General features: G+C 49.0%; 1 protein-coding gene across 1 annotated transcript in view; it reads left to right on the top strand.

The window, feature by feature from the left end:
* Positions 1-5058: 5058 nt before the first annotated feature.
* LOC144791504 (uncharacterized) overlaps positions 5059-24090 on the top strand; it is a 165339-nt gene continuing 146307 nt past the window's right edge. Inside the window, exon 1 of the mRNA XM_078666220.1 lies at positions 5059-5602. The gene's annotated coding sequence lies outside the window, so the exon portion shown is untranslated. The remainder of the gene's footprint in view (positions 5603-24090) is intronic.

Genomic DNA, 24090 nt, shown 5'->3' with positions numbered 1-24090 from the left:
AACGTCAACAGATTGACGCTACAGCGGTGTTAAGTTCTTGTAAATATGCCCCTTGGCCTATTATGTGCATAAACATAGTAATGCAAAAAACTACAGCCAGATTGACTAACAGTTTGAGTCTCGATTACACTACTTTTTTTTCGGAAGTCACGAAACAAAATGCTAGTCAAGATTTACAAAGTCATGAAATGTAGGAAAATACCCCTTTTTGACAAGCTCACCCCCAACTTAGCTGGTATTGATGCAATTTTGACATAAATACACTGGGTTCCTGCTAACCAGGTCCCCAGTTCCAGATTTAATTCCCTAAAACCGTAAATTGTTCCCCAATTGGCAATACCTTTAGCACCCCTGTAAGTCCCTAGTTGATGGTACCCCTGGCACCTAAGGCATGGGTACTAAATAGGTCCCCTCATGGCTGCAGCATGTATTTTGCCATTTAAGGGAACCCCTCAACACACTCATGCAAACTGCCATTACAGGTTATGTGATATGGTGCAGACAAAAGTGAAAACACAACATGGCACACCTCCTATGGAACCATGCCTCCAGACAATGCAGGCAATATATATATATAAGTCACTTCTACAGCAGGTCTTACAGCCCCAAGGCAGAGTGCATTATATTACCTGTGTGGACATATCTGCATGAGCAGATATGCCCCTGTGATGTCTACGTCAGTTCATAGACATTGTAAGTGGACAGGGAAACCATGGATTTATTAATACATGCACCCAGAGGGTAACTTAAAGGTACCCCCTGAAACCTAATAGACCACTAGTGTGCTGGCTGACTGGTACAGTTCAGTCTGCCACCACAGGTGCACATCTGACCCCTAGGAGTTGAGATCCCCACTCTCAGTTGTCAGGAACAATGTCTGCTCTGGCAGGAGGTGTTTACACCTCCTCTAAACAGGAAGGCTAGCAATCAGCATACCAAGGCTGGAAGCTTCAAAGCCTCTGCCATCTTTGATATGCGACTCCGGCAGCCCCCAAACCTAGGAGAGGCCACCCCCTGCCCATATGTCCATTTGGCACCAGGATAGGTGGCAAATTAGTATGCAAGTTGGCGTGGAGCACCCCCAAGTTAGACACACCCCCTAAGGTGAGATGCCTGATGCGCGCCCCACTAGAGGAGAATTCCACCATCTTAGTGATGGCAGAATTTAGGAAACTGGGAAGAGTGGTGCCCACTTCGCGCAGGAAGTGGTTATATAGGGGGTGTAATGACTCCAAGTGTAGGTAGCCCATTGGCTACTACTCTTTTCTCCCCTATGAACCCTAAATTTAGTATTTAAGTGGCCACCAGAATCCCGAACATTAGATTCTACTGAGTGAAAAGATGAAGGACACTGAAGAGTCGATCACGGCATGAACTGAAGACTGCTGTGGACATTTGGCACCAAACCGTGCCTGCCACACAAAGACTTGAGAATAGCAAAGACCTGACTCGTCCTGCATCTGTGAATCCTCCACAAGCCCTGGAGGTTTGCCAGCTCTTCGCCAAGCAGCCAGCATGTCCCTTGGAGTAGAGGAGCTGCTCCCCTGCAGCCTGCAGGCACTGACCGTGATATCCAGTTTTAAAAAGCTGCCGTCCGCCAGGTCCAATGAGCAGTAGCCACCAGGTGAAGGTCAGCACAGTCAAGGAAGTCAGATATGTGTCCTGGCAAGCCTGAAGATGCCAGGTCTTCCACGAGTCTTCCTGCACCAATACTCAGAATATGATCAGAGCTTGTTTGAAGCCCAGTCCAGGCTCAAACAATATCACCGATGACCTGCCAATGAGGGAGTCAGCTCCACTGAGGCTAGCACCAAGTGTGGCCCAGCTGTCCTGTTTTTATCCCCTTTGCAGGTCCTGACCGACAACAGTGAGTGCCTTAATGCAAGAGAGCCAGCCGGCAACAAACACTTAGCACCACATCCACCTGGCCTAATGAAACCGGCTGCTTCCCTGTGCTTCCAGGACCCTCACGAGACGAGCACCCACTGAGAGCTCCAGAACTTGTCCCCCTTTGTAACCTAGTTCCTAGTGCCCCCCTTAATACCACACAAGGTTAGCAACCATTCCAGCACCTCTGCACCCTGAACCACCAGGGAGGATACAACCAATCTGCTGGTGGAACGGTGGTCCTTGTCCCCTACCACCTCAAGACCGAAAGGGGTCCCACAGAAACATATTGCAAGTATATGTATGCAGTGAATGTTCTTTCTCCCACTGGAAAGCATTACTCATGAAAACACACTGTTGGTTAACATTGCTAAATCTGTGAAAAGTCTATTCCGAAAAGGTACTTACCTATTTACGAAGTTCTTGGTTTCAAGATACATACAACAATACCTGTTATTTTTCTAAATTGGTGTGAATCTCCTTTTTGAGTGTGTGCCAAATTTATTGACTCTGTGTGTGCAACAAATGTCAAACACTCCTCTCTGATAAGCCTAAGGCTGCATGACCACACTACCCTTGATAAAGCCGCTTGGGATTGCTAGAGCAAACCCCTGTCCACTCATAAGGGATACCTGGACTCTTTACACAGCATACCTCTTTTTGGTATACTATATAAAGAGCCAGCTTCCTACACACAACATCTGATTCATGTCACTTTCCATGCAGTTGTAAAAGAAAGTGACTTAACTCAACTTCTAGTGCTGCGTTTCACTGGCTTGGGTAGGCGTTACATGGGTGGAGTATAGGCATTTCCATGCATCCATCCCAGTGCTTAATTTGTAAAATAACAAGTGCCAGGGCTTGGATCAGGGGGCCACTGCAGCTTGAACCAACCATTGCCCCTTTCATCACTGCCAAAACAACTACTAACCATCTCTCTTGCCTGCATGTGCGACACTTTGGACTATTCAAGGGCCCCAAGGCTAAAAGATTGGCTGTGGAGGAAGGTATTAGTATTTTATAATGTATATTGTATTCATAAACACCAGTTGTTATGCTCATCTCTAAATTAGATGAGCAGTGCTGCCATGTGACAGACAGTCATAAATGCAATGTTGACAATTAAGTGCCTGTACCGAGCACCCGAAACCAATTAAATGGCAGTGCGGAGCACCGGACACCACGGGCTCAAATTCACCACTGATCCACCCATGTATTTTGATGCAAACCCATGTTAACTAAAAGCTGTAAAGCTGGGTTTGCACCAAAAGGGTGCGCCATCCGAAGAGATATCTTAATTTCTCCTTGTTACTTCCTCTTTGCATGTGTAATAAGAGGAGTAGGCCTCTGAGGAATATTTTTGGCAAGAAGATGTCCTTTCCTGAACAGAAACATCCCAAGAGAGGCATAACAAAAAGAAATATCTCCATTTCTCCTTGTTACTTCGTCTTTGTATGTGTAGAAAGAGGAGTATACCTCTGAGGAATATTTTTTGTGCAAGAAGATGTCCCTTCCTGAGGACAGAAACAATCCTGACCACAAAATAGGCAACCTTGTGATATGAAGAAAGGGTGCCTGCACTAGCAATAGGCAGCCACAAATGCGCAGCCTATGAAGAGAGCAGGACTGCACCATATCTTGGTAAATATGGCGCTGTGCAACTCTGTCCGTTCACGTAACGCAGCAACTTGCCTTGTAAATCTGCCCCTATATTTTCTTAACAGAATTGCATATTCAGTTAAAAGTGTTCATTAAAAGCAAATCCTGCATCCTTTCCATGCTCTACTAAAGTAAAAGTCAACCGCACATGCAGGTGGACTTTCTTGACAGATGTCACTCTCTGCTAATCGACACAGAAAAACATTCAACATAAATGCCAAACCAAACACAAAGGCACACTTATCAACTAACCCTTTTTTTGCAAATTGGCAACGTCTTTTCAAAAACATAAACCCTCCTAAAAAGGACCATCTGGCTTACTTACAAGCCCCTTGCGACACGTAAAGCCACCCTGTGTGGCTTTTTATGTCCATGTAAATATGACCCCCTTACACGCAACACTTTGGGGTCCATTATGATGTCGGGCGGATTGCCTCCGCCAGGCTGGCGGTAGCCACCGCCGGCCTGGCGGAGGCAATCCGCCCGGCATCCATTGCCAAATTCCCCCCGCCATATTAGGATGGCGGGGGGGACCGCAGCGGTGAAAATCACCGCCCGCCTGTTTTCCGCCCCGGTGGCCTTGCGGCCGGGGCGGAATATGTTTAATATGGTGGCGGTGTCTGTTAGACACCGCCAGCCATATTACAATGCGCATTCTGGCACGCCTTTCCGTGGCGGCAATGCCGCCACGGAAAGACAGGCGGAGTCCCCCTGCAGGGGCCCGTTGCGGGCCCCCAGGGACTACGTGGGGGTGGGGGGTGCACATGGGGGGTACCTATGGTACCCCCCTGCATTTCAATGCACAACATAACAGGCACCTCGCAGTGCCTGTCATGTTGTGCATTGAAATGCACAACATGCACTTTACACATGGCAGCGGGCGGAGATTTCTGCTCCACCCACCGCAATAGCACCCATACAGGATGCGCCCACCTGTGTGGCGGGCGCATCCTAATGCCCTGGTCGGGACCCCCACCCTTAAGGCGGGCGGTCCCGAGTCCCGATGTGATGGCGGGCGGACTAAGTCCGCCCGTCATCATAATGGACCCCCTTGTGTGAAATGGGCGTGCCATGGGTGTGGCTGTGGGTGTTGCCACGCAACACCCAGGGATTCGGCTGCATATCCAGATTTAAGAGAAAACGTAATCCTGGAAATGTGTTCGAATGGGAGGTGCAACGAGGAGAAATATTTTAATCTCTCCTCGTTTTTTCCCTCTTTTTATGTGTGCTGCAGAATGCAGCACGCATAGGAAGAGGAAATCACCTCTTGTGATTGTTTTGTGCAGGAAGGTGTCCATTCCTGCACAAAAGCAATCATCCTCGTGACGCAGGCACCCTTACACCAATTGTGCACCAGCGCGGGGGAGAGCAAAGGGATCCTCATGTGGGTGTAGATATGACGCATTCCTTTGCTTCGGAATCAATGCAGGGTGGCGCAGCCAAATGGCTTGCGGCACGGCGCTGTATTAATTCCTTGTAAATAAGGCCCCTTGTTTCCATAGACTTCGAGTAGGTACTGTCTCTAAAAGCCTGAATCACCCTCCAAAACAGTTTTTAGATCCATTCCGAGTAAACATCTTTCCTCATCGAAACCACCTGTTTGACAGGCATATTAAGGAAAGAAACAACTTCCGTGTTTATTTTTTTTATCAAACTCTCTCTGCTGTGCAATAGAACCGAAAAATGCACAATAGATCCACGTGACACAGCCCCGGCTCTTTAAACGTCTTACGTCATGCGAGGAGTGCCTGTCAGCACTGAAAGCACTGAATATATTCTACAAACATCTTATCGCTGGTTCGCAGACTTTTAACCCAAGGGAGAAGCGAGCCCTGCATGACACTATGACAGGGGTCTGCGACCAGAGATAGCGGCTGGAAAGGTGCTCTGAGCACGTGCACCGAGGGGCCTACTGTCCGTGCAGGGAGGCGGCTGGTACTGCAGTGTTGACCCAACCGAGGAAATGGCATAGCGCCGAGTTAAAGGAAGGTCGACTTCGTACAGCTAAACTGACTCCAAACTGGACAGCAAATTATATGTGTATGGTTTATTGAAGGTAAGACTCCCTCCGTTTTATCTAAGCTTTAATACTGCCCGTTTTTCCCATTTTTCATGTTAATGGTATTCTACTAAAATAAGAATAATTATGGATTATTAAACCGAATTCTCTGTATAAGGTTTACTAAACTTCTATGAGTTGATGTTAGTCATTTGTGGCCTTTTTGTGGTGATGCACCTGTTTACGTTGTTGAGGCTCCGCCCCAGTTTGTGTTGGAGAGTTTCACCAGTTTACATTTGGTGCAGTGACCGGTTTATGATGCACTTGTATAAATAACTGGTGCTGCATCTGTCTGCATTGTTCTTTGGCAGCTGTTCTTTGGGGCTGTACCCGTGGACATTGTTGAGGCTGCACTCGTTGTCTTGTTGGTGTGCACCTGATTACACAGTCGGTGCTTGCTTAAACTGTTGGGGGTGCACATGTCTGTAATGCTATTCACCTGTGCATGTCTGGTACTGCACCTGTGGACATTGTTGAGGCTGCACTCGTTGTCTTGTTGGTGTGCACCTGATTACACAGTCGGTGCTTGCTTGCACTGTTAGTGTTGCACATGTATGTATGACTGTTCGCCTCTGCCTGTCTGGTACTGCACCTGTGGACATTGTTGAGGCTGCACTCGTTGTCTTGTTGGTGTTCACCTGATTACACAGTCGGTGCTTGCTTGCACTGTTAGTGTTGCACATGTATGTATGACTGTTCGCCTCTGCCTGTCTGGTACTGCACCTTTGGACATTGTTGAGGCTGCACTCGTTGTCTTGTTGGTGTTCACCTGATTACAAAGTCGGTGCTTGCTTGCACTGTTAGTGTTGCACATGTATGTATGACTGTTCTCCTCTGCCTGTCTGGTACTGCACCTTTGGACATTGTTGAGGCTGCACTCGTTGTCTTGTTGGTGTTCACCTGATTACACAGTCGGTGCTTGCTTGCACTGTTAGTGTTGCACATGTATGTATTACTGTTCGCCTCTGCCTGTCTGGTACTGCACCTGTGGACATTGTTGAGGCTGCACTCGTTGTCTTGTTGGTGTGCACCTGATTACAAAGTCGGTGCTTGCTTGCACTGTTAGTGTTGCACATGTATGTATGACTGTTCTCCTCTGCCTGTCTGGTACTGCACATGTGGACATTGTTGAGGCTGCACTCGTTGTCTTGTTGGTGTGCACCTGATTACACAGTCGGTGCTTGCTTGCACTGTTAGTGTTGCACATGTATGTATGACTGTTCGCCTCTGCCTGTCTGGTACTGCACCTGTGGACATTGTTGAGGCTGCACTCGTTGTCTTGTTGGTGTGCACCTGATTACACAGTCGGTGCTTGCTTGCACTGTTAGTGTTGCACATGTATGTATGACTGTTCTCCTCTGCCTGTCTGGTACTGCACCTTTGGACATTGTTGAGGCTGCACTCGTTGTCTTGTTGGTGTTCACCTGATTACACAGTCGGTGCTTGCTTGCACTGTTAGTGTTGCACATGTATGTATGACTGTTCGCCTCTGCCTGTCTGGTACTGCACCTTTGGACATTGTTGAGGCTGCACTCGTTGTCTTGTTGGTGTTCACCTGATTACACAGTCGGTGCATGCTTGCACTGTTAGTGTTGCACATGTATGTATGACTGTTCTCCTCTGCCTGTCTGGTACTGCACCTTTGGACATTGTTGAGGCTGCACTCGTTGTCTTGTTGGTGTTCACCTGATTACACAGTCGGTGCTTGCTTGCACTGTTAGTGTTGCACATGTATGTATGACTGTTCACCTCTGCCTGTCTGGTACTGCACCTTCGGACATTGTTGAGGCTGCACTTGTTGTCTTGTTGGTGTTCACCTGATTACACAGTCGGTGCTTGCTTGCACTGTTAGTGTTGCACATGTATGTATGACTGTTCTCCTCTGCCTGTCTGGTACTGCACATGTGGACATTGTTGAGGCTGCACTCGTTGTCTTGTTGGTGTGCACCTGATTACACAGTCGGTGCTTGCTTGCACTGTTAGTGTTGCACATGTATGTATGACTGTTCACCTCTGCCTGTCTGGTACTGCACCTTTGGACATTGTTGAGGCTGCACTCGTTGTCTTGTTGGTGTGCACCTGATTACACAGTCGGTGCTTGCTTGCACTGTTAGTGTTGCACATGTATGTATGACTGTTCGCCTCTGCCTGTCTGGTACTGCACCTGTGGACATTGTTGAGGCTGCACTCGTTGTCTTGTTGGTGTGCACCTGATTACACAGTCGGTGCTTGCTTGCACTGTTAGTGTTGCACATGTATGTATGACTGTTCTCCTCTGCCTGTCTGGTACTGCACCTTTGGACATTGTTGAGGCTGCACTCGTTGTCTTGTTGGTGTTCACCTGATTACACAGTCGGTGCTTGCTTGCACTGTTAGTGTTGCACATGTATGTATGACTGTTCTCCTCTGCCTGTCCGGTACTGCACCTGTGGACATTGTTGAGGCTGCACTCGTTGTCTTGTTGGTGTGCACCTGATTACACAGTCGGTGCTTGCTTGCACTGTTAGTGTTGCACATGTATGTATGACTGTTCGCCTCTGCCTGTCTGGTACTGCACCTGTGGACATTGTTGAGGCTGCACTCGTTGTCTTGTTGATGTGCACCTGATTACACAGTCGGTGCTTGCTTGCACTGTTAGTGTTGCACATGTATGTATGACTGTTCTCCTCTGCCTGTCTGGTACTGCACATGTGGACATTGTTGAGGCTGCACTCGTTGTCTTGTTGGTGTGCACCTGATTACACAGTCGGTGCTTGCTTGCACTGTTAGTGTTGCACATGTATGTATGACTGTTCACCTCTGCCTGTCTGGTACTGCACCTTTGGACATTGTTGAGGCTGCACTCGTTGTCTTGTTGGTGTTCACCTGATTACACAGTCGGTGCTTGCTTGCACTGTTAGTGTTGCACATGTATGTATGACTGTTCTCCTCTGACTGTCCGGTACTGCACCTGTGGACATTGTTGAGGCTGCACTCGTTGTCTTGTTGGTGTTCACCTGATTACACAGTCGGTGCTTGCTTGCACTGTTAGTGTTGCACATGTATGTATGACTGTTCTCCTCTGCCTGTCTGGTACTACACCGGTGGACATTGTTGAGGCTGCACTCGTTGTCTTGTTGGTGTGCACCTGATTACACAGTCGGTGCTTGCTTGCACTGTTAGTGTTGCACATGTATGTATGACTGTTCTCCTCTGCCTGTCTGGTACTGCACCTTTGGACATTGTTGAGGCTGCACTCGTTGTCTTGTTGGTGTTCACCTGATTACACAGTCGGTGCTTGCTTGCACTGTTAGTGTTGCACATGTATGTATGACTGTTCTCCTCTGCCTGTCCGGTACTGCACCTGTGGACATTGTTGAGGCTGCACTCGTTGTCTTGTTGGTGTGCACCTGATTACACAGTCGATGCTTGCTTAAACTGTTAGTGTTGCACATGTCTGTATTGCTGTTTGCCTGTGGCTGTCTGGTACTGCACCCGTGGACATTGTTGAGGCTGCACGCGTTGTCTTGTTGGTGTGCACCTGATTACACAGTCAGTGCTTGCTTGCACTGTTAGTGTTGCACATGTATGTATGACTGCTCGCCTCTACCTGTCTGGTACTGCACCTGTGGACATTGTTGAGGCTACACTCGTTGTCTTGTTGGTGTGCACCTGATTACACAGTCGGTGTTTGCTTACACTGTTGGTGTTGCACATGTCTGCATTGCTATTCGTCGGTGCATGTCAGGTACTGCACCTGTGGACATTGTTGAGGCTGCACTCGTTGTCTTGTTGGTGTGCACCTGATTACACAGTCGATGCTTGCTTAAACTGTTAGTGTTGCACATGTCTGTATTGCTGTTTGCCTGTGGCTGTCTGGTACTGCACCCGTGGACATTGTTGAGGCTGCACGCGTTGTCTTGTTGGTGTGCACCTGATTACACAGTCAGTGCTTGCTTGCACTGTTAGTGTTGCACATGTATGTATGACTGCTCGCCTCTACCTGTCTGGTACTGCACCTGTGGACATTGTTGAGGCTGCACGCGTTGTCTTGTTGGTGTGCACCTGATTACACAGTCAGTGCTTGCTTGCACTGTTAGTGTTGCACATGTATGTATGACTGTTCACCTCTGCCTGTCTGGTACTGCACCTTTGGACATTGTTGAGGCTGCACTCGTTGTCTTGTTGGTGTGCACCTGATTACACAGTCGGTGCTTGCTTGCACTGTTAGTGTTGCACATGTATGTATGACTGTTCGCCTCTGCCTGTCTGGTACTGCACCTGTGGACATTGTTGAGGCTGCACTCGTTGTCTTGTTGGTGTGCACCTGATTACACAGTCGGTGCTTGCTTGCACTGTTAGTGTTGCACATGTATGTATGACTGTTCTCCTCTGCCTGTCTGGTACTGCACCTTTGGACATTGTTGAGGCTGCACTCGTTGTCTTGTTGGTGTTCACCTGATTACACAGTCGGTGCTTGCTTGCACTGTTAGTGTTGCACATGTATGTATGACTGTTCTCCTCTGCCTGTCCGGTACTGCACCTGTGGACATTGTTGAGGCTGCACTCGTTGTCTTGTTGGTGTGCACCTGATTACACAGTCGGTGCTTGCTTGCACTGTTAGTGTTGCACATGTATGTATGACTGTTCGCCTCTGCCTGTCTGGTACTGCACCTGTGGACATTGTTGAGGCTGCACTCGTTGTCTTGTTGATGTGCACCTGATTACACAGTCGGTGCTTGCTTGCACTGTTAGTGTTGCACATGTATGTATGACTGTTCTCCTCTGCCTGTCTGGTACTGCACATGTGGACATTGTTGAGGCTGCACTCGTTGTCTTGTTGGTGTGCACCTGATTACACAGTCGGTGCTTGCTTGCACTGTTAGTGTTGCACATGTATGTATGACTGTTCACCTCTGCCTGTCTGGTACTGCACCTTTGGACATTGTTGAGGCTGCACTCGTTGTCTTGTTGGTGTTCACCTGATTACACAGTCGGTGCTTGCTTGCACTGTTAGTGTTGCACATGTATGTATGACTGTTCTCCTCTGCCTGTCCGGTACTGCACCTGTGGACATTGTTGAGGCTGCACTCGTTGTCTTGTTGGTGTTCACCTGATTACACAGTCGGTGCTTGCTTGCACTGTTAGTGTTGCACATGTATGTATGACTGTTCTCCTCTGCCTGTCTGGTACTACACCGGTGGACATTGTTGAGGCTGCACTCGTTGTCTTGTTGGTGTGCACCTGATTACACAGTCGGTGCTTGCTTGCACTGTTAGTGTTGCACATGTATGTATGACTGTTCTCCTCTGCCTGTCTGGTACTGCACCTTTGGACATTGTTGAGGCTGCACTCGTTGTCTTGTTGGTGTTCACCTGATTACACAGTCGGTGCTTGTTTGCACTGTTAGTGTTGCACATGTATGTATGACTGTTCTCCTCTGCCTGTCCGGTACTGCACCTGTGGACATTGTTGAGGCTGCACTCGTTGTCTTGTTGGTGTGCACCTGATTACACAGTCGATGCTTGCTTAAACTGTTAGTGTTGCACATGTCTGTATTGCTGTTTGCCTGTGGCTGTCTGGTACTGCACCCGTGGACATTGTTGAGGCTGCACGCGTTGTCTTGTTGGTGTGCACCTGATTACACAGTCAGTGCTTGCTTGCACTGTTAGTGTTGCACATGTATGTATGACTGCTCGCCTCTACCTGTCTGGTACTGCACCTGTGGACATTGTTGAGGCTACACTCGTTGTCTTGTTGGTGTGCACCTGATTACACAGTCGGTGTTTGCTTACACTGTTGGTGTTGCACATGTCTGCATTGCTATTCGTCGGTGCATGTCAGGTACTGCACCTGTGGACATTGTTGAGTTCCCACCCATTGACCTTGTTGGTGTCTACATGATTACACAGCTGTTTTTTGCTTACACTGTTGGTGTTGCACATGTCTGAATTGTTCTTCGCCTCTGTATTTCTGGTACTGCATCTTTGGACATTGTTGAGGCTGCACCCATTGACCTTGTTGGTGTGCACCTGATTACACAGTCGCTGTTTGCTTGCACTGTTAGTGTTGCACATGTATGTATGACTGTTCGCCTCTGCCTGTCTGGTACTGCACCTATGTAATTGTTGAGGCTGCACTATTTGTCTTGTTGGTGTGCACCTGATTACACAGTCGGTGCTTGCTTAAACTGTTGGTGTTGTACATGTCTGCATTGCTATTCACCCTGTGCGTGTCTGGTACTGCACCTGTGGACATTGTTGAAGCTGCACCTGTTGACCTTGTTGGTGTGCACCTGATTACACTGTTGGTTCTTGCTTACCCTGTTGGTGTTGCACATGTCTGCATTGCTATTCGCCTGTGCAATTCTGGTACTGCACCTGTGGACATTGTTGAAGCTGCACCCATTGGCCTTGTTGGAGTGTACCTTGTACCATGTTGATGTCTTAGACTCCATTGAGGCCACTCGCCTAGGTGAAGCCTTATCTATGGCCCACCTCAAACAATGGGTTGACACTCCAACCCACGTGGGGGGCCACCTCCTAGACCTGGTCTGCTCTAATTTCGATATTGTCATGGCCCGCTCTGAGAGCGTGACATGGTCGGATCATGAGTTGATCAGGTTCTCCTGGTCTCTGGATAGAGCTACGGAGACTGAGAGCACTGCACCACTCCACTTGCCCATTCACAGAGGATCAACTTAGTCACCCTGACTGAATCTTGGTCTCGAACCCGTCCGATATTGACCTCGGAGGTGGAAGTGGCGGTTAGTACTTTTAACACATGGGTGGAACATGGGTCTGCTGCCTCCATTAATAAAGGTTGTATCCGTAGGATGCGGTCTACCCCCTCTAAACCATGGTTTTCCCACACCCTACGGGAATTGAAACTTGGATGCAAGAAACTCGAACGGGTGTGGAGACAAGCCTACCTGCCCGAGGCAAAGAGCGATCTGCGTGCGGCTCAAAAAGATTACTATGCTGCTATCAGAACTGCCAAGAGCAATTACTATGCTGGGAGAATTGAAAAAGCAAACAATAACAGCAAGGAAATCTTTTCAATTGTTAAGAGCTTTCTATCACCATGTGCTGCGCAACCTCTGTTGCCCTCATCCGATCATTGGTGCGAAGTGCTCTCCTCTTTCTTCGTAGACAAAATTGCCAAGATCCAAGAGGACTTGCGCGTCGTCTGTGACGGTTTCATGTCCTCTTCAGCACTACCCCCCTTCCCTGTGCCTAAGTCAGCTGAGCAGTTTGTTATCTTTTCTCCATCTACTGAGTCTAACATTCTTGCAGTACTTCAGGCCTTGAAGTCGGGGTCCCCCTCTGACCCTTGCCCAGCCAGGGTTTTCGGGGGGGGGGTGGCTGATACAGTATGCAAAGAGGTTACCCAGATTGGAAATCTTTCCTTTTCCTCTGCAACTGTCCCGCTTTGTTGGAAGCAAGCCAAATTGCTTCCGCTTCTAGAAAAGACCGGGCTGGATCCGGCTGTTCCTTCCAACTACCGGCCCATTTCACTGCTGCCAGCCCTGGCAAAAGTCTGTGAGAAGATTGCTTTTAGACAGTTGGACAATTTTATCGAATCATCTCAGGCTCTGCACCCAGCTCAGTCAGGGTTCCGGGCTGCCTACAGCACCGAAACGGCGCTAGTCGAGATGTCGGAGGCAAACCGGGAGTGCCTTGATGGAGGTGGCAGAGCGGTTCTGATTTTACTAGACCTCTCTGCTGCCTTCGATACGGTGCCCCATACCCTACTTCTCACTAGACTAGCTGCCGCTGGCATCTCCGGACTAGCACTTGACTGGCTGACGTAATTTCTGGACAATAGGACGCAACAGGTCTGGATGCCTCCCCACGCCTCTCTACCTAAGAAACTCACCACAGGAGTTTCACAGGGGTCTACTTTGAGCCCCCTAATTTTTAATGTTATTTAACTCCTTCACCTGGCCAAACGACAATTTGAATACGTCGGCAGTCCAACTCTGCCTCTCATCGGTCTTTCGCTGGCTAGCACTTGCCCAGCTTAAGTGTAATGAAGACAAGTCCGATTCTTTTCTATGGCTCCTTTCCTGATAAATTCAGCGACCTCTTATGGCCACGTGATCTGCCATGTCCTAAATCCATGGGTGGCCCAGCAAAGAACCTGGGGGTTTGGTTTGGGAATGACCTTAAGTTTGAGGACCATATTAAAAAACTTACGGGAGTATGTTTTGCCACTCTCAATACCTTACGTAGGTTTTTCCCACTCCTTCCGAGAGAGGCTAAAGAGACGGTGTCGCGTGCTCTAATACTTTCCAGGCTTGACTACTCGAACGGTCTGTTTAGCGGCCTACCTGCTTATCTGATCCAACGTCTCTAGGTCATCCAAAACGCGGACGCAAGACTTCTGTTCAAATTGCCCAGGAGATTTAGCGGTCGCCCCTACCTACGCAGCCTCCATTGGCTCCCGGTTGCCCACCGGATTATGTTTAAAACACTTGTTCTCTCTTTCCGTGCGCTCCATCAGATTGGTCCTGTGTACTTGAGGAAAAGGTTTGCCTTGTATATTCCGAATCGCTGCATCCGCTCGGCTAATCAGCGTCAAATGATTGTGCCTAGATTTAAGTACTCCCGACTAGGAGGCCTGTCCATTTCGTTTAGGGCCTCTACGGCTTGGAATGCTCTCCCTTTCCATTGTAGGGCTGCCCCGACCATCACTGCTTTTAAGAAAGGGCTGAAAACTCATCTGTTTAGTATTACCCTATAACTGTTAACTCTTTCTCGCCTTCTGAACAACCTCACCTTCCGCGCCAAAATACTTTCTTAGTAATAGAGCGCGTTATAAAAGCCTTTATATCATATCATATATCATATCATACCTCATTTTATGCACAGTACTACAGCTTTAGATTAGCAGTATAACACCCAAACCAATCTGAAATGAATAAAAACAATCCCTGACATGTTTTTTGCTTTTATTAGAGTTTGCCAGAGAACAATAGCTGTGTCCAGACACAAGAGAGTGCCCAATATAAATACATTTTCAGGCTTAGAGTACTACATAAATCATGTACATAAAAAAACTTGGAAACTGGGTAATTGCCAAGTTTTAGGTGGAAAGCAACTCCTTTTTTATTGAACACTTTAGAACATGGGTACTCATAGTACGGCCCGCGGGCCAGGTGCGGCCCGGCAAGCCTTCCCTGGCGGCCCGCGGACCTTGCAGACATCCTACCAATGTATTTTCTTTTTTTCTTTTAAAGATTGTCTGCTGCAGCGCGACTCTGAGAGTCTCTGCTGCTCTGTGGGGGCCAGGGGCGGGCGATTCTTCTCACTTAGCCAGAGTGGAGCTGCAGGGGCCTAGAAGAGGTGGAATACAACAAAGCCTCATTAGCATGCAAATGGCCTTAACGACCTGTGAAGTGCTTGGGTGCGGCTGTGTGTGTCAGGAAGCTGTCTCACCCGGGGCTGAAACACAGGCAGGGTGAGATGACAGAGGGTGACAGAGGGAGGTCGAGGGACAGAGACAGAGGGAGGGATGGAAAGAGAGGGAGACAGAGGGAGAGGGAAAGGGAGGGAGAGAGAGAGGGAAAGGGAGGGAGAGGGAGGGCGGCGACAGAGGAGGACGACGGAGGGAGTGAGGGCGACGGAGGGAGTGAGGGCGACGGAGGGAGTGAGGACGAGGGAATGTGGGCGAGGGAGTGAGGGCGGGGGAGTGAGGGCAGGGAGTGAGAGGGGGAGGGAGTGGGAGTGAGTGAGTGAAAGAGAGAGACAGACAGAGGGAGGAAGACAGAGGGTGGAAGACAGAGGGAGGGAGAGAGGGAGGGAGGGAGTGAGGGAGGGAGTGAGGGAGAGAGGGAGAGAGGGAGTGAGGGAGAGAGGGAGGGAGAGAGGGAGTGAGGGAGAGAGGGAGGGAGTGAGGGAGAGAGGGAGTGAGGGAGAGAGGGAGTGAGAGAGACAGACAGACAGACAGACACGGAGGGAGCGAGGGAGGGAGAGAGAGAGGGATCAAGGGAGGGAGAGAGGCAGCGAGAGAGGGAGCGAGGGAGGGAGAGAGGGATGGAGGGAGAGAGCGAGAGGGAGGGAGGGAGAGAGCGAGGGAGGGAGGGAGGGAGAGAGGGAGCGAGGGAGGGAGCGAGGGATGGAGAGAGCGAGGTAGCGAGGGATGGAGAGAAAGAGGGAGCGAGGGAGGGAGAGCGAGGGGGGAGAGAGAGGGAGCGAGAGAGGGATGGAGGGAGAGAGAGCAAGGGAGGGAGGGAGAGAGGGAGCTAGTGAGGGAGGGAGATAGATGTGTGTATGCCGGGTCTGGTGGCTCAGTGGATCAAGGCATCCGCTGCAGGGACCTGTGATCAACCTCATGGTCATAAGTTTTTTTGTTGATCTAGCCCTGCCCCCTCCCCACTGACCCCGCCCCCACCGGTGCGGCCCTCGGAAACAAACCACACTGTAAATTTGGCCCCCGAGAGAAAGTTTGTGAGTACCCATGCTTTAGAAGATCCCTGACAGCCTAAATCTGCTCACCCAAATGTCTTTTTTTCTAGCAGAATTTAAAGCATAGGGGGTATATCGGCAAGGGCCTGCGATAATTATCGCTCAGCGCTCTGAGCGCGAGGATAATTATCGCAGGCTAACGCTGGATTCTATCACGGAGATAGCGTGCTATCAGCAACGCTTATCTCCCAAGCGATAGAAATCCATGAATTAGCCACAAAACAGTGCGATTATTGCTGGAATTCCAGCGATAATCGCACTGCGACCGGCGATACCTTGCTGATAGGACAGGGTGGATTTAGCCATGTAATCCACCTCCCATTGGATTACATGGCTAAATCACAATAAAAGCAGGTGTAAGAAAAGTAGCGGTAACCGCATTTAGCGCTACTTTTCTTATCGCTCTGCATGTTAGCATACACCTTGATAATTGGAGAAATGTCGGTTAGCGACATTTCTCCAGTTATTTTGGTGAGGAACGCTCACTTTGCATCTCATTAGAGATGCAAAGCTGGGCGTTCAGGAAACAGGTGCTAAGGCATCGATTCACGCGTTAGCGTGTCCATGCTGATAGGGCGAGAAAATTATTGCTTCATTTTGTCCATAAACGGACGCTAAAGCGGCGATAATTTTATCGCATCGCCTTGCTGATATGCCCCAGGGTTAGTTCCATACATGCCAACCTACAGGAGTCACTACCCTTTTGTCACTTGTGCAGCACAGTTTTTAACCATAGGACGAGCAAATGCCATCACGCTGAGCTGAAAAATGACTAGAGACATGTACCATTCTCAACCATACATATTCCGCATTGCAAACTAGAAAGCCCAGCATACAACCTCCATTCTTCCCCATGCAGACCTCCCTGTGCTAGTTGTCTCTGGATATTAAAAATAAAAACTAGTTTAGGTTGCCCTAAACTCACTCTCAACGAACAGTACTTTACACTGGACCAGGTGGTCTGTATTTATTTTTCAAAGTGAAAAAAATCTATACGTCTACATGACCATATTTCCTCCTTCAACAAGTTTCACTCCACTGGAATGTATGATCATGGATGATTTGTCCTACTTCTCTTTTTTATATTGTCTCCAAAATCCACCTTTAATTTATGCAATATCATACATCACAGGTAGCTCATGGGACATGTTGGTGCATACTTATGAACCCCTATCGCCACAACAATGTCGCTTTTCACAATGTTGTGGTGGCGATAGGGGCTTTGCTGTGAGCAGACGCTCCCCTGGCTCCCTGCTGCTCGAACTGCTTTGTGGTATCGTTATTCTGCGCTCACACATTCACAACGCGATCATTGCACAGATCTGCGCTTGAGATCTGGCTCCTTACTTTCAGCGCGTTATTTTGCATTGTGACAATTTGCTTTTAATGTGCCTCATTTTGTTTGCAGAGATAAACTGAAATTGTTGCGCTTTTATTCTGAGTGTACCTTCATTGCTCTCTTGTGTGGCGCTATATTGGTAGGGCTTGGCGCTTTGCTGCTCGTGCTTTTCCACACGCCGCCATTTGGTTGTTGTTGTTTTCCCCTGCAAGGCCGTCCTCCAGAGCCCGCCCCGCCTCCCAGCTGAGCCCCCCTCCCACTGATTACTTATAGCGCTCCCGTCCCCGGAAGCGCTGTGTCTGCCTCATCTTTGCTGTGAGCAGACGCTCCCCTGGCTCCCTGCTGCTCGAACTGCTTTGTGGTATCGTTATTCTGCGCTCACACATTCACAACGCGATCATTGCACAGATCTGCGCTTGAGATCTGGCTCCTTACTTTCAGCGCGTTATTTTGCATTGTGACGATTTGCTTTTAATGTGCCTCATTTTGTTTGCAGAGATAAACTGAAATTGTTGCGCTTTTATTCTGAGTGTACCTTCATTGCTCTCTTGTGTGGCGCTATATTGGTAGGGCTTGGCGCTTTGCTGCTCGTGCTTTTCCACACGCCGCCATTTGGTTGTTGTTGTTTTCCCCTGCAAGGCCGTCCTCCAGAGCCCGCCCCGCCTCCCAGCTGAGCCCCCCTCGCCCCTCCCCCTCCACCTATTTATGCCAGATGTACCCACGCGCAGCGTCTACGCGCAGCGACCGCGCCCAATCCGCGCCGAAGGTGCGCCAAAGGTAAGCCCGTCTACGCCCGTCCGCGCCCGGACCGCGCCCAGCGCCAGAGCCCCTGGTTCCCGTCATGCCCACCCCTCCCGCATTACTTACGATGCCACCACCCTCCAAGCCCTAAACCCTGGCCGCTCCCCCAACTGCGTCCAAGCCGCTCCTGGACACACCCATGGACCCTTCTCCTGCTACTCCTGCAAGTTCGACGGCACCAAGAACAACTCCTCATCTACAAACACACAACAGATATCCGACCCCAACCACCTACAATGCATCCTGCTCAACACCCGCTCGGTCCACAGGCACGCCATCGACCTCTGGAATCTACTAGACACCATCTCTCCGGACGTCGCCTTCCTAACAGAAACATGGATGAACGCCTCATCAGCCCCAGACATCACCATTGCCATCCCGGAAGGCTATAAGATCATCCGCAAGGACCGTTCCGGCCACACAGGAGGAGGCATCGCCATCGTCCATAAGAACTCCATCCGGATCTCAACCAGCTCAGACGTCAACCTCGCCAACTCTGAACACCTTCACTTCCAGATCCACACTGACCCTAAGACCACACTCAGAGGCACCCTCCTTTACAGGCCACCAGGACCCCGCGCACAATTTAGTGAAGACATCACGGACTTCACCACTCCACACGCGCTCCCCTCCGAGGATTACATCCTTTTGGGAGACCTCAACTTTCACCTTGAAAAGAACAACGACCGCAACACCACCACCCTTTTGGACAACCTCACCAACCTCGGACTTAAACAACTTGTCACTACTCCCACCCACATCGCAGGTCACACACTCGACCCTATCTTCACCTCCAGCAAACATGTCTCCTTCAGCCACACCACAGCTCTCCTTTGGACTGACCACAGCTGCGTTCACTTTACCTACAACAAGCCCACATCCAACAATCACCCCCAACCCACTCTGCAAAGAAACTGGAACAAAATCACCATCGACCAGATCTCCTCATCGCTTCTTCAAAACCCCCCAGCCCACTCCTCAAACCCAGACCAAGCAGCCACCAACCTCACCCAATGGTTATCCAACAGCGCCAACATCCTAGCACCACTGAAAAAACGACAAATCAAACTAGGCAGCAAGAAGGCCTCCTGGTTCAACGATGATCTTAAGAAATCCAAGAAACTCTGTCGCTCCCTTGAGAAGGCCTGGAAAAAAGACCCAACCACCAGCACCAAGAACGCCTTCAAAAACGCCACCCGCATACACCACCAACTGATCCGGAATGCCAAGAAAGCCGCTTTCAAGGACCGACTAGATAACAACGCCCACAACAGCAAGGAATTATTCAACATCGTCAAGGAATTTACCAACCCCTCAGCCAACTCCAACGACATCACCCCCTCTCAAGCCCTCTGCGACTCCCTAGCCTCATTCTTCCACAACAAAATTGCAGACATCCACAACAGCTTCGACCACAGACCCAAAGACCAACCCACCCAACCCCCTGCAGGACCCCCACCCCCCCTAAATATCCTCAATGACTGGAAGCTAATCTCCACCGAGGACACAATCCGTCTGATGAACTCCATCCACTCAGGATCCCCCACAGACCCATGCCCTCACCACATCTTCAACAAAGCAGACTCCATCATAGCACCACACCTTCGAGACGTCATCAACTGCTCCCTCAACTCCGCAACCTTCCCGGAAAGCTGGAAACATGCCGAACTCAGCGCCCTCCTGAAGAAACCCACAGCTGACCCCACCGAACTCAAAAACTACCGCCCTATCTCACTCCTTCCATTCCCGGCCAAAGTCATCGAGAAAGCGGTCAACAATCAGCTCGCCGCATTCCTCGAAACCAACAAATCCCTCGACTCCTCACAATCCGGCTTCCCAGCCAAGCACAGCACTGAAACCGCCCTCATCGCAGCAACAGACGACATTCGAACTCTACTGGACAATGGAGACACAGTCGCCCTCATCCTCCTCGACCTCTCCGCAGCCTTCGACACGGTCTGTCATAGCACCCTTTTACAACGCCTCAGAAACATCGGAATCCAAGGAAGAGCACTGGAATGGATCACCTCGTTCCTCACCGGAAGAACCCAGAGAGTCCGCCTTCCACCATTCAAGTCAGAGGCCACTGAAGTCATCTGCGGCGTACCACAAGGATCTTCACTCAGCCCCACCCTCTTCAACGTATACATGAGCCCCCTCGCGGCCATCGCACGCCAACATAACCTCAACATCATCTCCTACGCTGATGACACTCAACTGATCCTCTCACTCACCAAAGACCCTAACATCGCCAAAACCAACCTGCATGAAGGAATGAAAGAAGTAGCCGAATGGATGAAGCACAGCCGTCTGAAACTGAACTCAGACAAAACAGAAGTCCTCATCCTAGGCACCTCCCCCTCCGCCTGGGATGACTCTTGGTGGCCAGAGGCCCTTGGAAAAGCACCCATCCCGACGGACCACGCACGGAACCTGGGCGTCATCCTGGATTCCTCACTCTCAATGAACAGACAAGTCAACGCCGTCTCTTCATCTTGCTTCAACATTCTTCGCATGCTCAAAAAAACATTTCGTTGGATCCCCACCGAAACTAGAAAAACAGTCACCCACGCTCTGGTCACGAGCCGTCTGGACTACGGAAACACCCTCTACGCCGGTACCACCGCAAAACTCCAGAAAAAACTCCAACGCATCCAGAACGCTTCAGCCAGGCTAATACTAGACATCCCGCGTAAAGATCACATCTCTGGACACCTGAAAAACCTCCACTGGCTCCCCGTCAATAAAAGGATTACTTTCCGGCTCCTAACCCACGCACACAAAGCGCTCTACGAAATCGGACCCGAATGCCTCAACACAAAACTGTCCTTCTACACCCCCACCCGCCAGCTACGATCCGCCAACCAAGCCCTTGCCACTGTACCTCGCATCAACAAAACCACCATGGGAGGCAGATCCTTCTCCTACCTGGCAGCTAAAACCTGGAACTCACTTCCCACTCACCTTCGCCTTACTCAGAACCACCTAGCATTCAGAAAGCAACTTAAAATGTGGATATTTGACAAGTAATTCCCCACCCCTCTCCAAGCGCCTTGAGACCCTCTGGGTATGTAGCGCGCTATATAAATTTATTGACTTGACTTGACTTGACTTTGCCTTATTTACAAGGCAGCGTTTAGCCATTTAACGTGGCTTAAAGCTGCCTTGTTAATAAGGCCCCCTTTCATGCTATACTCAGGGAAAACCTGGTCTTATTCTGGCGCAACAAGGAGAAATGTTTAATTTCTCCTCGTTTTTGCTGTTTCCATGTGTGCTGTGTTGTACAGCACACATAGAAACAACAAAACACTATTGATTGTTTATGTGCAGGAAGGTGTCCCTTCCTGCAAATAAACAAGATTTTTTAAAAAAATTACGTTTTGCAACTTCAATGTGTGCTGCATTAAGCAGCACACATGGAAGTTACAAAAAACCATTTAAAGATTGTTTATGTGCAGGAAGGGACACCTTCCTTCACATAAACAATCTTTCTATGCAACGCAGACACCCTTGCACTATGGCCAGCGCATAGGGGAAACGCAGGCCTGCACCGTATTGTTGTAAATACGGTGGAGCCCTGCATTTCAAAAGAGGCAAGCCCGGGGTTAAGCCAAGAAGGCTAAAGCTGCGCTCCATCACTTCTATTGAAAATATGCACCATTGTCTCTAAAATAGTCTCAAACATTTTAAGTGCACTCCTGTTCACAATATCTTCTCTATGTGGCACTTAGCATTTCACTTTAGCAGCTCTAAATATTATTAAATCATAATATATCACTCTTCCCAAATGGCTTATGGGAGGTATAAATTAAACAGACATTAAACTATTTTGATATCTGCCAGAAGATCCTTTATATTTTCAAGACCCACAATCCTTTAGCTTTGGCTTGTGGAAGATATATTTGTACTAACATTTCTGCCACTTTACCATATGCTAGCAGGACAGTTCATCCTTCTTATTTTCAAAACCAGCAATCCTAGGTGCATACATTTAATTACTCATACATCACTTCAGTGGTCATGAATTAAATCTATTAGTCTAAATGTAATTACATTTTGGCATCCAAAGTATTGCTGTTTGGCTGTAAAGTGTCCAATGGTTCCACAGGATTCAACTGCTGATTCCCAGTAGGTAGTTATAGTTAGGAACATGTTTCCATAGGAAAACATTTTTTTGACTTGCCTATAACTTTGGCGTAGTTTGACCAATCGTCATGAATTCTTCCCAAAAATTCTGGCTGTCATGAAAAGTTTGGGGGTGATCCGTGCAATGGAGACAGAGAATTTGGGCAGCGAAATAGGGGTGCGTTTGTAATGTTAATTCCCATAGGAACCTTTAGCCACACCTACAGCCAGAACCGCTGAATGGACTTACACCAACCTGGCAGGGAGGTAGATGTTGGTTCAAGGGGAGCCCTTCTTCATTTGCACCGAGGCACTTTACTGCAACAGAAAGCCCAGAGGTCTCCATTGCCCACATTCCTTAGCGGCTGGAGCCAACAACGTCACAGGGTCTGCGCCAGGAGACGCATTTCAGCCGGTTCAGGCTCCCGAATGCGCTGGACCCCTTGTGCGTTTGCACGGAGGGACTTTACCTTGGCAGAAAGCCTGAGGGACTCCATTGCCCACCACATCTCTTAGCAGCTGGAGCCGCCACTGTCTCCCGGTTGGCGCCAGAAGGCGCATTTAATTCGGTTCAGCTGCGGGAGCCCTTGTTCGTATGGACTGAGGCACTTTACTGCAGCAGAAAGCCCGGAGGACTCCTTTGCCCACATCCCTTAGCGGCAGGAGCCACCACCGTCACAGGGTCTGTGCCAAAAGGCGCATTAAAGCCCGTTCAGGCTCCCGCACAATGGGATGCCCACCAGCATGCCCAAGCAAAACCCAGGCCAAGGGCGGGCCCATCTGCGCCCGTCCGTGGCTGGACAAGGCTGGTCTTCCTCCCCCCACCCCCCCCCCCCCCCCCCCCCCCCCCCTTGGCTCAACAGAAGGGATAAAGTGCTGGTAAGGGAATCTACTACCATTCTAAACTAGTTATAATTATTAACTTGGGAAAATGGATAAAAGAAAATTAACGCGGACCACGAGTACAAATGGAAAGTCCAAAGGAAAAAATGTGCCAATAACTGACTATTTGAAAAGCACCATGGGACTGATTAATAACGAGATTGTTTAAGTGAAAATACGCTTTACTGCTACTACACTAAATGCAGCTCTAAAAGTGACTAGGTCAGATCCGGCATATTTGGTGGAACCTGAACCCATCTCGGAAGACCAGGGCAATAGTAATATTAAGGAGGATAATGTACCAAATATGGATAGTTTAAAAGAAGGCCCATGCATATCGACCCTCCCACTTGAGATATCCATACTATCAAATAATACTGACTTGGTTTCCCCAGCAGCCAAAAAGAGCAAACAACAATCAGTACAAATGTAGGTACCCACTCCAAATCAGCCAATAAACCCGAAAACTAAGCAAAAGAAAGGAAAAATCTCCAGTAGAGGCAAAAGGAACAGGGGTGGGCGAAATAATAAACTATACACAAGGTATTGAAACGCTTTAAAAAAAATGACATGGAAAAATTGACAATAAAGAAAGGCAATTAATGTTGAAAATCAAGTCAGTACAAAAAGATGTTACCCACTTAACTGATTTGGTCACAAACCCATTGCCTCCGAAAAATCACCCATTAGGAGATGCCTGGTAGAGACCTGGATGAGAAGACAAAATTGGGCATAGTTTCCCAGTTGCATCTGAAAAAAGGAATTGTTTAATATGCAACCTGCCGTAACATCAAGAGACTATAATTTACGTAATATAAATCAAACATGAATTGAAGGTATTAATTATAAGAAGACTGGCGAGGTCTTTTTCCACCTACCTCCCCGGCAAA

Source organism: Lissotriton helveticus, chromosome 11 (assembly GCF_964261635.1).
Source record: "Lissotriton helveticus chromosome 11, aLisHel1.1, whole genome shotgun sequence".
NCBI lineage: Eukaryota > Metazoa > Chordata > Amphibia > Caudata > Salamandridae > Lissotriton > Lissotriton helveticus.
This window is presented reverse-complemented; position numbering and strand designations above follow the sequence as displayed.